The sequence below is a fragment of the Solanum verrucosum genome, unplaced genomic scaffold (genome assembly GCF_900185275.1).
Source record: "Solanum verrucosum unplaced genomic scaffold, falcon-dt-bn FXZP01000228.1, whole genome shotgun sequence".
Lineage (NCBI taxonomy): Eukaryota > Viridiplantae > Streptophyta > Magnoliopsida > Solanales > Solanaceae > Solanum > Solanum verrucosum.
The window spans coordinates 2185227-2197544 of record NW_026020210.1 but is presented as its reverse complement, the minus strand read 5'-3'; positions in this window follow the sequence as shown (position 1 = coordinate 2197544).

The window sequence follows — 12318 nt, the reverse complement described above, 5'->3', positions numbered from 1 at the left end:
CACAACCCTTCATTTTCTGTTCACACCTTTAAAACCCAACAATCCCCTACATGAATAGGGAATGACTATTGTTAAAACATATGCATGAAAAACTGTGTGATTCGTAATTAAGGATTGATTGCCTCTGGATAAGTGGGTTTCCCTTTGAACTTTCCATAGTGAACATATATCGGATATACTCGGTCAATTGGTAGATTTGATATCTTTGAACCGTCGAGCTTTGGTGTATACCTAGACAACATAAGTCACAAAATCAACCCTTGAACTGTTTTTGGTTCTCATTGTTTTGTTCGTTTTAGCCATGAACACGTCTTGGTTTATAAGTACGTAGAGAACTGGCCTTATCGGATTCTCCTTGAAGCGGCTTACACTTCACACTTACATACATGATTTCTAAATGTGTTATCCCGTAGATACACCATTTGATATACCATGTATCAAACTTAGAAATCCTTAAAAAGTCCTAATGCCTTTATCCTTGTTACTGAACATTGTCTTATCATGAGAATGGACCATAAAAAATATTTTGACAATGTTGAACCGTCATCAATGACTTTGTTTGATCTCCTTGAACCTAGATCTTGGGATCTCCAGTCTTCTAGGTAGAGTTACCGTCACAATGACTTGTTCTCGGCCATAGTCCCATTCCCTTTGATAATCTATCAACTCCCTCTCTAGTCAAGCCTTTTATAAGTGGATCCGACACATTATCCTTTGACTTTACATAGTCAATTATGATAATTCCACTAGAGAGTAGTTCTCTAACGATATTATGTCTACGTCATATATGACAAGACTGTCCATTATACATCATGCTCCATGCCCTACCTATTGAAAATTAACTCTCACAGTGTATGCATACTGGAGCTAAAAGGTTTGGGCCAAAAATCTTTCAAGAAATTTTGGAGTCATTCAACTTCTTTATCGACCTTATCTAGAGTGATAAACTCAAATTTCATAGTAGAACGAGTGATACATTTCTGTTTGGAAGATTTCCAAGAGGCTGCTCCTCCACCAAGAGTAAATACATATCCACTCGTGGATTTTACTTCATTTGACCCGGTGATTCAATTTGCATCACTATATTCTTCCAATACTGTTGAATATTAGTTATAATGCAAAACAATAGTTTTTAAGTATGTTTTAAATACTCCAAAACTTTTTTCATTGTCATCCAATGAGTTTGGTTGAGATTACTTGTGAACCGACTCAGTTTACTAATAGCACATGCTATAATTGATCGCGTACATTTCATGATATATATCATATTTCTCAATACTCTAGCAATAATCCAATTGTGAGTCACATTTACCTTCATCTTTTGAAGTACAAAGCTCACATTTATTGGAGTCTTGACAATATTGAAATTCAAATACTTGAACTTGTCAAGTACATTTTCAATCACATCAGTAACTTCAATGTCTTTCATATCGAAGTTACTTTCTAGCATATGCTTAGTAGCATTTATGTCAGAAATGTCTCTTTTGATGATCAACATATCATCAACATAAAAACAAACAATGACCTTGTGATTTGGAGTGTCTTTAATGTAAAAACATTTATCACATTCATTAATCTTGAATTCATTTACCAACATAGTTTGGTCAAACTTCGCATGTCATTATTTGGGCGCTTGTTTTTAGTCCACAGAGTGACTTAACAAGTTTACAAACTTTATTTTCTTTACCAGAATCACAAAGCCTTTGGGTTGTTCCATGTAAATTTCTTCCTCCAATTTTCCATTTAAAAAAATCTTTTCACATCTATTTTGACGAATTTGAAGGCCATATTTTGCAACTAGCGCAATTACATCTGAATTGAAGTAATCCTAATTAGTGCTATTATCTATCAAACAATGCATTCTTATTGTCTAAAGTCTATGACAACAAGTCTGTCTTTGTATTTGTCAATAGTTTCATCAACTTTCTTTTCTTTTTGTAGATCCACATTGAACCCAAAAGTTTATTTCCTGGATTGAATCTATCTTACTATTCACAACCTTTTCTCAAAGAGAATGAGTCCACAAATAACATAACTTTTAGAATATATGAGACTCATTTTCAAAAAGAAATGTTACAAAATCAAACTCGTAGGAAGTAATTTGTCCATTGACATTTACTACGCCTCCGAATCTCTTTATTAAGTACATTCTCCTTTGGTTCTTTCCAAGGTCGTTTAGACTTTTCACTTGACTATCCTACGGTTCAGACTTATGAACCATAAATCTACATGCTTTACTATTTGTAGCATATCCAATGAACATACAATCCAAAGTCTTATGTCCTATTTTGATTCGTTTGGGAATAGTTCCCTCATTTCCATTTCTCATATGAAATAGACTGTATTGGAAATTGTTTGATCACTCTCTTGCAAAAGTTATTGCTTGTATAAACTTTAAGGGACGACAAACAATTCTCTATCATGATACAACAAAGCCTGAACAAACACAACTTTATGTTGCTCCCTTTCTTAACAAACAAAAGTTTGTTTTTTTAATTTGTTACTCCCTTTACTAACAAACAAAACTTTGTGTTTCTCTCTTTCTGAACAGACAAATTTTTTGTTGTTCTCTTTTGCTATAATGATAGCACCCCTCACAAATTTTGTGGTAAACCTGAACTTATAAATTGGACATTCAACATTTCCTTCAAAGTTCGGTTTTTTCCTGTCAAAAATTTCATTAGATAGAGGTGAGAATGTGCAGTAATTTGATGGATGATTCCATTTTCCAAATATATTTCTGCAAAAGAAGATTCATATTCTCCTCATCTACCACTTCTAATCATGACAATCTTTTTATCCAATTGATTTTCAACTTCAGTTTTATATTGCCAATATGTTTCTATTGCTTTCATCCTTACCATTCAGCAAATAAACATAACAATATCTAGTGCAATTGTCAATAAAATTATGAAACACTTTTTCCCACCACGAGATGGTGTTGACTTCATATCACAAATGTCAGTGTAAATCAATTATAAGGTATTAAACTTCCTTTCAACAACACATACTTGACATTTTGATTTATTGCACTAGAAGTTAGGCAAAACTTCTAAGTTGATCAGTTTTTGTAAGGTTTTGTAATTGACATGTCACAAGCATTTATGTCACAAACCATTTGATTCAAGCAAGTAAGAACAAACAGAAAGACTAAGTTTGAAAAGACCTTTTGTGAGGTAACCTTTTCTCACAAATATTTTGTTCTTTACTTTTTATAACTTTCTCAAATACAGACATTGTTTTAGAGTCGATACCTTGCCTTATGTCCTTTTCAGAAGGACCTTTCCATAGCATTCAATTTGTTATAGAATTACCCATGATCATAGTCTCATCGGTCCAATAAGGGCAATATGACCCAAATATTTGTTTTACAACACAAACATAACATATCACTTTTCACCAATGTTCATGTCTATACAATTTTTATTTTATTTTAATAGACATATCTTTTCATAAAAAATCACAATATTTTAAGTGAAACTTTTTCATCAAAGAATACAATTCTTTTGAACGAGTAATATAATTTTGTAGTTTTATACTAGTCATATCATATACTAGTATTGAGAGACTCAATGTCTACAATATCAAATATACTCCAAGAATTTTGTGGGTCTATTATAATACAAGAATGTCATTAAATTTCATATCTTGTACTTTCAAATTTAAATTAGATAGTAAGTCTAATTTTGTCTTTATCACAAGTAAAGAATCCCCCACATTTTAAATATGTTCTCAAAAGTATTTTTCAAGTATTTGAAATTATTTTCCACATATTTTTTCTCATGCTTACACATTGGCAACACAAAGCCTTCTTTTGGAGATTTAATCCATATAAACACCCATTGCAGGCACAAAAATCACTAATTTTATGTCACTATTGTTTATTTTTTCCCATTTTGTCACAACTAGACAAACCACTTAGTATTTAAAATACTAACAATAAAGATTCAATCTTTATATAACTTGTTTCTAGTTTAACGATGAAGTTTTTATATTCTTCTAATCGTTAACCAAATGAACCTTGAATTCTGATGAAGTTTTGATATTCTTCGAATCAGTTTCACATTCAGACAGATTAGTAAACCAAAAAGGTATTAATCTCCAGAAACCTCAAATACAACACTGTTTCGAGATAACGATGAAGATTTTATCTTTTTCAATCATTTAGCCTTAATATTTCTGACGAAGATTTTGTACTCTTCAAGTCAGAATATTCATTCAAACAAAGTATTTAACAAATTGGTGAAGTTTCTATATTCTTCAAACCAATGCACAATCTGATTTGTTCGTGAAGTTCTTATATTCTTCAAACCAAAGGAGAAAACAAAAATCTCCAAAAGTCAAACACAATCAAATTTCACATGGAGTAGAAAACTACAAAAGTTTTATTTTTCCTCCTCTAAACAAAATACATATTAATAATAATAAAGACATATTCTGAGATCATCACATAATGACCATCTATCCTAACATTTATGAAATAAATTTCATAACTTATAAAGGATAGAAAAAGAAAATAATAATCAAGGGAAATAAAGATAGAACCTGATTTTTACTCTCATTGAATCATATTCTATCTGTCAGCAATAATTCCATGCAAATATTTTTTTTCCTTTACTCAGTTTCCATCATATTCCTATTTTCCTCAAGAAGACATTTAATTTCAACAAGAAACTAAACTCATGTTCAAATATTGTTAGGAGACAACATTTGTTCATTTACTTCTTCTCATAGTTATATAAAACCAAGAATATAGGGAAAAAATTAAAGTGCTCATCTTAGCCTTTATGCACAAAATAACTTTTCTCATTGAAAAGAAAACTGAAGGGGTGCAATGCTTGAATGCACTTGGGAAGAAAATAAAAATAATCTTACCCATCTAAGGAAAACTTACTACAAAAAATATACTCGAACATATTAAAGTAGTACTAATTCATCCCAAATCTCTTTTATCATATGATAAAATAATTCTCTTTTTCTTCTTTTTCATTCCCCAATAAAAAGAACATAGACAATTGAAGTAATTTCCTTACCACAGAAAATACCAACATTAAATTTCTTAAGCTTGTTATCTCCTGTATTCAGATTAGCAAACTAGAAATAATAAAAGATGAAAAGAAAAACACAAAGAACTATCCGAGTCCACAGAACCCACTATGTGTCCTTAAGAAATTTAATCCCCTCAAGTACCCGAGGTTGCAAATTAATTCCTCCCAAGATAAAACGGATTAACCATTAAAGAAGTAGTGGTACCTCAAACTTCGATAATTTCAACGAACTCAAAATGACAGCAACGAATCACACACACAGACAGGATTGATCGATTTTGTTTTGTAAGAAATGTATGCAAAAGAAGGGAAGAATTCGATGCAGAAAAATGAGAGAAAACCTCTCTATTTATAGCCAACAAAGGGTAAAGGTCACAACCCTTTGGAAAGAAGACAACCTTTCAGAAAGTTCACAATACTTTGGAAAAGGCACAACCTTTCAAACGGTCACAACCCTTCATTTCCTGTTCACACCTTTAAAATCCAACAGAGCTTTGTAAGGCTCATGGCGGCTGAGCCTTACAAGGCTAAAAGTTGTTGAGCCTTGTAAGGCTCATGGGTTTTTGTGCCTCGTTTTTTAAACCCTGATTTAGACGCCGTTACAAATTGTTGCCCTTTTGGTTTCATAATTAATTGAGTTGCCCTTTTGGAATTTTTGAAAATTTTTGTTGGCCTTTTGGTTCCGGACTCTTACAGAATAAGGTTGTTTTCTTTCTGTACAAAAATATAATCGCTTTTTTAATTCTTTTCCTAATTAAGATTATTTTATCTCTATAAATTAGCTCTGATCTTGAGCAAATGAATAATAATATTGACAAAAAAATCCTTTTTAAGTGAAAATGATTCTATTCATTGAAGAGTATTGATAATAAAAAACACTAGTCTATTATATTTCATTATTACCTATTGAGAAAATGCTTAAACATGTCATCAATTTTTGAGAAAAAGTCTCATCTATATCATTCGTTAAAAGTTTGACTCATTTATGTCATTCTTCTTTGAGAAAAAGCATCATCTATGCCATTATTTGTTAACTAAAATGACATAGATGAGCCAATTTTTTAACAAATAACATAGAAAAGCCTTTTCTCAATGTTTGATGGCATATTTGAGTCTTTTCTCTTCAAAATGATAATTTAATTTATAAGGTGGTTGAACCATAATTGACCATGTGTAAGAAATGATTTTGCACAATTGAAACTATTTTCAGTTAACAGATAATGACATGAATAAATATTTTCTCACACAAAAATAATATAAATGAGCCAAACATTTAACGAATAATATAAACGAGGATTTTAAAAAAAATATTATATACCAAAAAGAAGAGACCTCCAATGGTGAGAACCATTTGCATTTCCAATCCGTGTATCTTGCATGTTTCATGATTTGGTAAAATTGATTGGTGATTTGAAGTGGTGGGTCTTTTGTTTGGTTTTTTGTTTTTGGAAAGAGGTAGTGACAAGTGGGGTGTTAAAATCACCTTATAAAATCATAATCTGTCTAATAATTCATTTAATTTATTAGTTGGACTCATTTTGATCCAATTATTCTATATCATTTTAAAATTGGATTGATAGACGGTCTAGATTGACCCATGAGAATTTCGTTTAAATATTTTTAATAGTTATTTTTTTATTTGATGCATTTTTTTTATAGTCGTATACAATAAAATCTCAATAAATTAATTTTGGTGGGATCATGAAATATTATTAGTTTATAGAGGTATTTAATTGATAAATTAATATTAATTAATTAAAAGAGTGTTTTGAGATTCATGTTCAAAGGTCCAGATTTAAGAGTAAATTATAGATATCATTTGAAAAAACAATGTTGATGATAAAGTTGAAAATAATACAATACCTTTGAAATCAGTTACGCGTAAAGGAACACTTATCACATCTCGAACTCTTTGCAATTTTATGGTGCTCAGTTCGAAAAGAAAACACCAAAACTTTAGGATGCAATAAGAAAGTTAGGGATAAGCTTCAATGAGATTTAGATTTTAACAAAAACACAAAAACGAAAACAATAGAATCATATTTCACTAAATTGTCTTAGATATATTTGTAATTTTAAAGAATTATTAATTTATGATATTAATGAGACCATATATTTAGATAGGGGTCTTCTGAAAATATATTATCTTATTATCTTATCGAAATGAGTAATTTTTTCCATTGGCCCAAGTTCAGACGGGAAGAAAATATTATCTTAGAGATTATTAATTTACTAAATATTAATTTAGTAAGTTTTACTGTATAAGGGGGGAGTTTTATTAGGTATTCAAACAAATTAATAAGAGTTAAACTGATTGGATTATGATCCAACCTTTAGCTCATTTAGCTCAAATACCATTTAACCGAGACAATAATTTACCTATTTATTAGTTTAATCTATTTTCATATTCTCAAATTTAATTCAACCCACATACTTAAGTAATGACCAAACATGAATAAAAGAAATAGACATGCTTATTACTGATTCCATCCCAAATTCAGTAGGTTGAACTTATTTCAAAATATTTAATGTTTCAAATAAACAAAAAATATACTAATTTAGCGAAACGTTTAAGATAGATTAATATGATTAGAATTATTGAATATCTTTCTTAAAAGGGTCCATCTATGAACGGTATGTAATAAATTACTATGTTTTGAATAAGCAATTGATTTGTCTCAATTTTGTTTTATTACTAGCATAATTGTGTGTAAGAGTTCACATGCATAGACTAGACACTACAATAATGCATATTATAAGTTGACGGTCCTTATGGCTCAACATATTTCGAGGGTTCTACATATTTTTGTTAGTTTATGTATTATTATTTTTTTGATTTTTTGTTGGTATTTGATATTCGTATTGAAATCTGATTAAAATTAAATTTGCGCAGAAAAGTTTCACATTGAGAGTAAAGCGCTCTATAACAAAGGCGACTCTATACCAGGGGGACTTGAACCCAAAACCTTTGATTAATGATGGAGAAGTATTCACGACTCTACCACAACCCTTATTGGTGTTTTCACTTGATATCTGATACTCGTTTAAAGACGATTTCGAAATTTAATCGAACTCCCATACGAAAGATAAGCTAGCTAAAATTAACTGGATTTCTTCAGTCTAGTAGGATCAAGTAATTGCTTATTATTGATATCCTAATGTGAATATAGAATGGATCTAGAATGGATGCGCATTTTTCGAAATCTAATAACTTTTCCGCATATTTTGTATTAATATTTAATAATAAATAATAAATAAAAATAATGAAATCTTATTATTATTATTTATTTATTTTTAAATATTTATACATGTGAAAAGGTTACTAATTAAATTTTCAAAAATCCGCATCTATTCTAGATCCGTTCTCTACTCACATTAGGATTTCAATTAATTAGTGCCACATAAGACCATCTAAAGGAGAAGCGCTCGCTTTGTAAAAGATTTGTTTTTATTTTTAGATTTTAAAATTGAGAGGTCTGAGTAAGAAAACTTTATTCTAATTGTATCTATAAAATTTCTTAGTATACTTAAAATATTGTATTTAATTTGCCGACAAATATTTGTCGCATCCATAAGTACTTTTCAATTAAAATTCCGTCGAAAAATATAAAAGATGAGCTTGTCTTAAATATGATTTTACAACAACAGTATTATGAAAAGAGATTTAGAACGTGTTATAATTTAATTTCATACTTTTTTTTTAACTGAGCAACATCTACTAAAGAATTATGAAGCTCGTCTAATTAGAACTGCTCCATTATCGAAATCAAATATTATAGAAGCACATAATCATTTGAAATAACACAAAATGATAATTGAAGTCACAATAATATGCGTAAACATGATAAAGGATAAGAGACAATATAATAATTCTCATGACAATAATCATCACCATCAAAGGGAGAATGAGAAGTTCTCAAAATAATTGTCATTATTGTGGCATAAAAAAAATATTAAAAAATGAATACCAAACATCTGAGCATTTATCAAGCTTTATTAGAATTAATTCAAAAATAAATAAAAATAAAGGTGATTTCTCTTCTTCTAATACTCGGATGGTGTCATACTTGACTTTTTAAAATTAATGATAAGACATGATGATAATATTCTAGTAAATTTGATTTTAGAAGATGATAATTTTGATGACGTCTATGATATTATTCATTTAGAAGTTAAAAACTTTTAAATAATTTTCATTTTCGCATACTTTCTTAAAATTTTAGAAGTCATCATCTTTATAGATAATAGAAATATTAATTAATATTAATACATATATATTTATTGTAATGTCATTTAATTATGATATATATGATTACAATTGAGCGGAGCAGGGCGGTTGAGCTTAACCCGTAATTATTTTTAATCCACCCCACATAATATAATACATATATATTTGTTTCATCGCATAGACCCCCCCACCCCACCCCCTCCGCACGAACCCGTCTTGCATAATTTTTTTAATATTTTCAATTTTTAGTTAAGTTTGATACTAACAATAAAATTCATAAAAATAAATTCATTTTTTCATTAAGTTTTATTAATTTAATGGATAATGACTTAAAGTTTTATTTTCTAGAGGTCAATTTGGAAGTATGTACTAAATTGCATTAGTTTTGATTGAACCATTTTCATTTGTAATTTCTACACAATCTCACAGTGTTAAGAGCTAATTACATTTTATCCCTATTCTTTTCTAAATTACAAAAATCCCTTAAATTTAGTGAAATTCAGATACATCCCAAAACGGCCCGATACGTCACGTTCTAGTTTCGGATATATACCCTTTAACATCATGATACATCGCGTCTTTATTTTGGATACATCAGCCAACGTCCCGATACATCGCGTAAAGTGATGTATCGGACTGATACATCGTGTAAAGTAACGTCCTGATACATCGCTTACGTTCCAATACATTGTAAAGTGATGTGTCCGACCGATACATCACGTAAAGTGATGTATTCGACAGATACATCGCGTAAATTGATGTATCCGACTGATACATCGCGTAAATTGATGTATCCGACTGATACATCACGTAAAGTAGAGATTTTTGTAATTTTTTCAAATGGTAGGAAATTTTAGAGAATATAGTAAAATAAATTGTGTATTTAGGTAATTTTTCCTTTTCATTTCTATCTTGAATATTTTAGTAACTTTAAAGAAATTATCTTAATAGATAATGCTCTATCACTCCTATAACATGTAAACATTTAAAATTAGATTAGAACTCGCATAAGCCCACTATCCGTCCCTCCCCACCCCACATTAGTTTTTAAAATAACCTCTTCAATCCATTCCACATCCTTCTCCGCCCTGCACCACCTTAAATCCGTCCACTTCACATAGCTTCAAATTTGCCCCGCTCTGCATCTGCTCCGCCCCATTGTTATTCCTAATTACTTGCCCATTTTTCCTTTTATAGTTGTGTCTAATTACTTGTCTATTTTGACAAATCAAGAAATGACAATTTTTTTTACCTATTATACCCTCAATTAAATAACTAATTACTTTGAAAAATGTAGAACTTTTCATCCACTTCATAATCAATAGGGGTAAAATGGTAAACTTACTATGTCATTAATTATTTTTTAATAGATGTGTTAATTCAAAAATAGACAAGTAATTAGGCACCGAAGGGGTATTTAAAACGTTTGAGCCATTTGGAGGAAACTAGCCAATTGGATAGTGGTTTCCAAGAGCCAAGGGGTGAAGTTTAACCACGTGGAAAGAAAAAGGCATGGCCAACTTGCCCAAAATATCAAACAAAGGTATCAACTGGGGAGTGGGGACTACACATTTTTACAACAAACGGCTCAAGATTATTGACGTGGATTGATTAAAAGTATGGGAATGCAAATAGGTCAAATATCAACCATGCTCCTTGAAACTTTCAAAAAGATATTATTAGTATACCAATAATAAATTTACTAGAAAATAATAATAATAAATTTACTAAATTTTATTTAAATAATATATTTGTGTTAATAAGATGAATTAATAAATAAATAGATTGATTATATAATATATCAAATTAAAAACAATGATAATTTCTTTGTAATATAAATTTATAGTCATTTGATATTCATATTTTATTGAGTCAATTAATTTAAATTTCTAAAGGCCTTTCTACTAAAACTTATTTCATTCAAAACGTTTGGACTTAAGACCTTTGGGAGAGTGATCATTCATCTTACCATATGATAAAAGAGTTGTTAGACTTCACGTTATGATCTTAAGATGTGTATAACACGCTTAAAATGCATAAAAACAAATTACAAAAATCTCAATATTTTATTCTTGTACTAGTAGCAGGATTTGGGGTAAATTATTGATAAGTAAATGGATTATTTTGTTATTTCTACTTATATAAACTGCAATTCTTGCCAATTGAATCATTTTACAGTTTAGTTTACATTGAAAATACAAAATGTAAGTGTATCTAGATTGAAATTTATGACAAGATAAAAAGAAATGTGATTTTATAGACAAACAATTGTCCTGTTGAAACACTTTGAGGGTTTGTTTGGTAGAAGGGATAAGGGATAATTAATTTGAGATTAATTTTAGAATGAATATTCTATATTTGGTTGAAATAAAATCATAAGATAATTTACCTCAAAATTAGTTATCCTAAGACTGCAGTCCCCTTTTTTTAAATCCCATATTAAAGATGAGATAGCAATTCTAAAATAATTAATTTTAAGATAATTAATCCAATAATAACTTATTCTCAACCGGACGACGAACCAACTTCAGAATTCGCTTATCCAATTAATTGTGACCGTTCCTTCCCCTCATATGCATTGTTGTTGTCTGTAATACTGACAGTTACATATTACCTAATCCCTTATTTTAAAAATAATTTAATGATTCAGTTTTATTTGTATTATTTTAAAAATATTATTTATTTATTTATTATTTTAACATATTAAGTAAAGATATATATTTTTATTTTATTCTCAATATTAATTACTTATTCTCCAAATTATTTCAAAATTTAAGACTGTACATAATTAATATGACATTATGATATAACATTCAGGGGCGTAGCTACACTAGGACATCCTTCGTTGAAAAATTACATCGTATATATAAGTAAAATGATATTTTAAATGGTTAAATAAGAATTTTAATACCCTTAAAACAACAAACATTTGTAGCCCATTGGATTCTGTCGCTCAAGCAAAGCTGAGGTGAACAACATCTGCGTGAGTTTGATTCCCCAAACCTACATTTTTTATTTAGACATTTTCAAAAGAGCTATTAA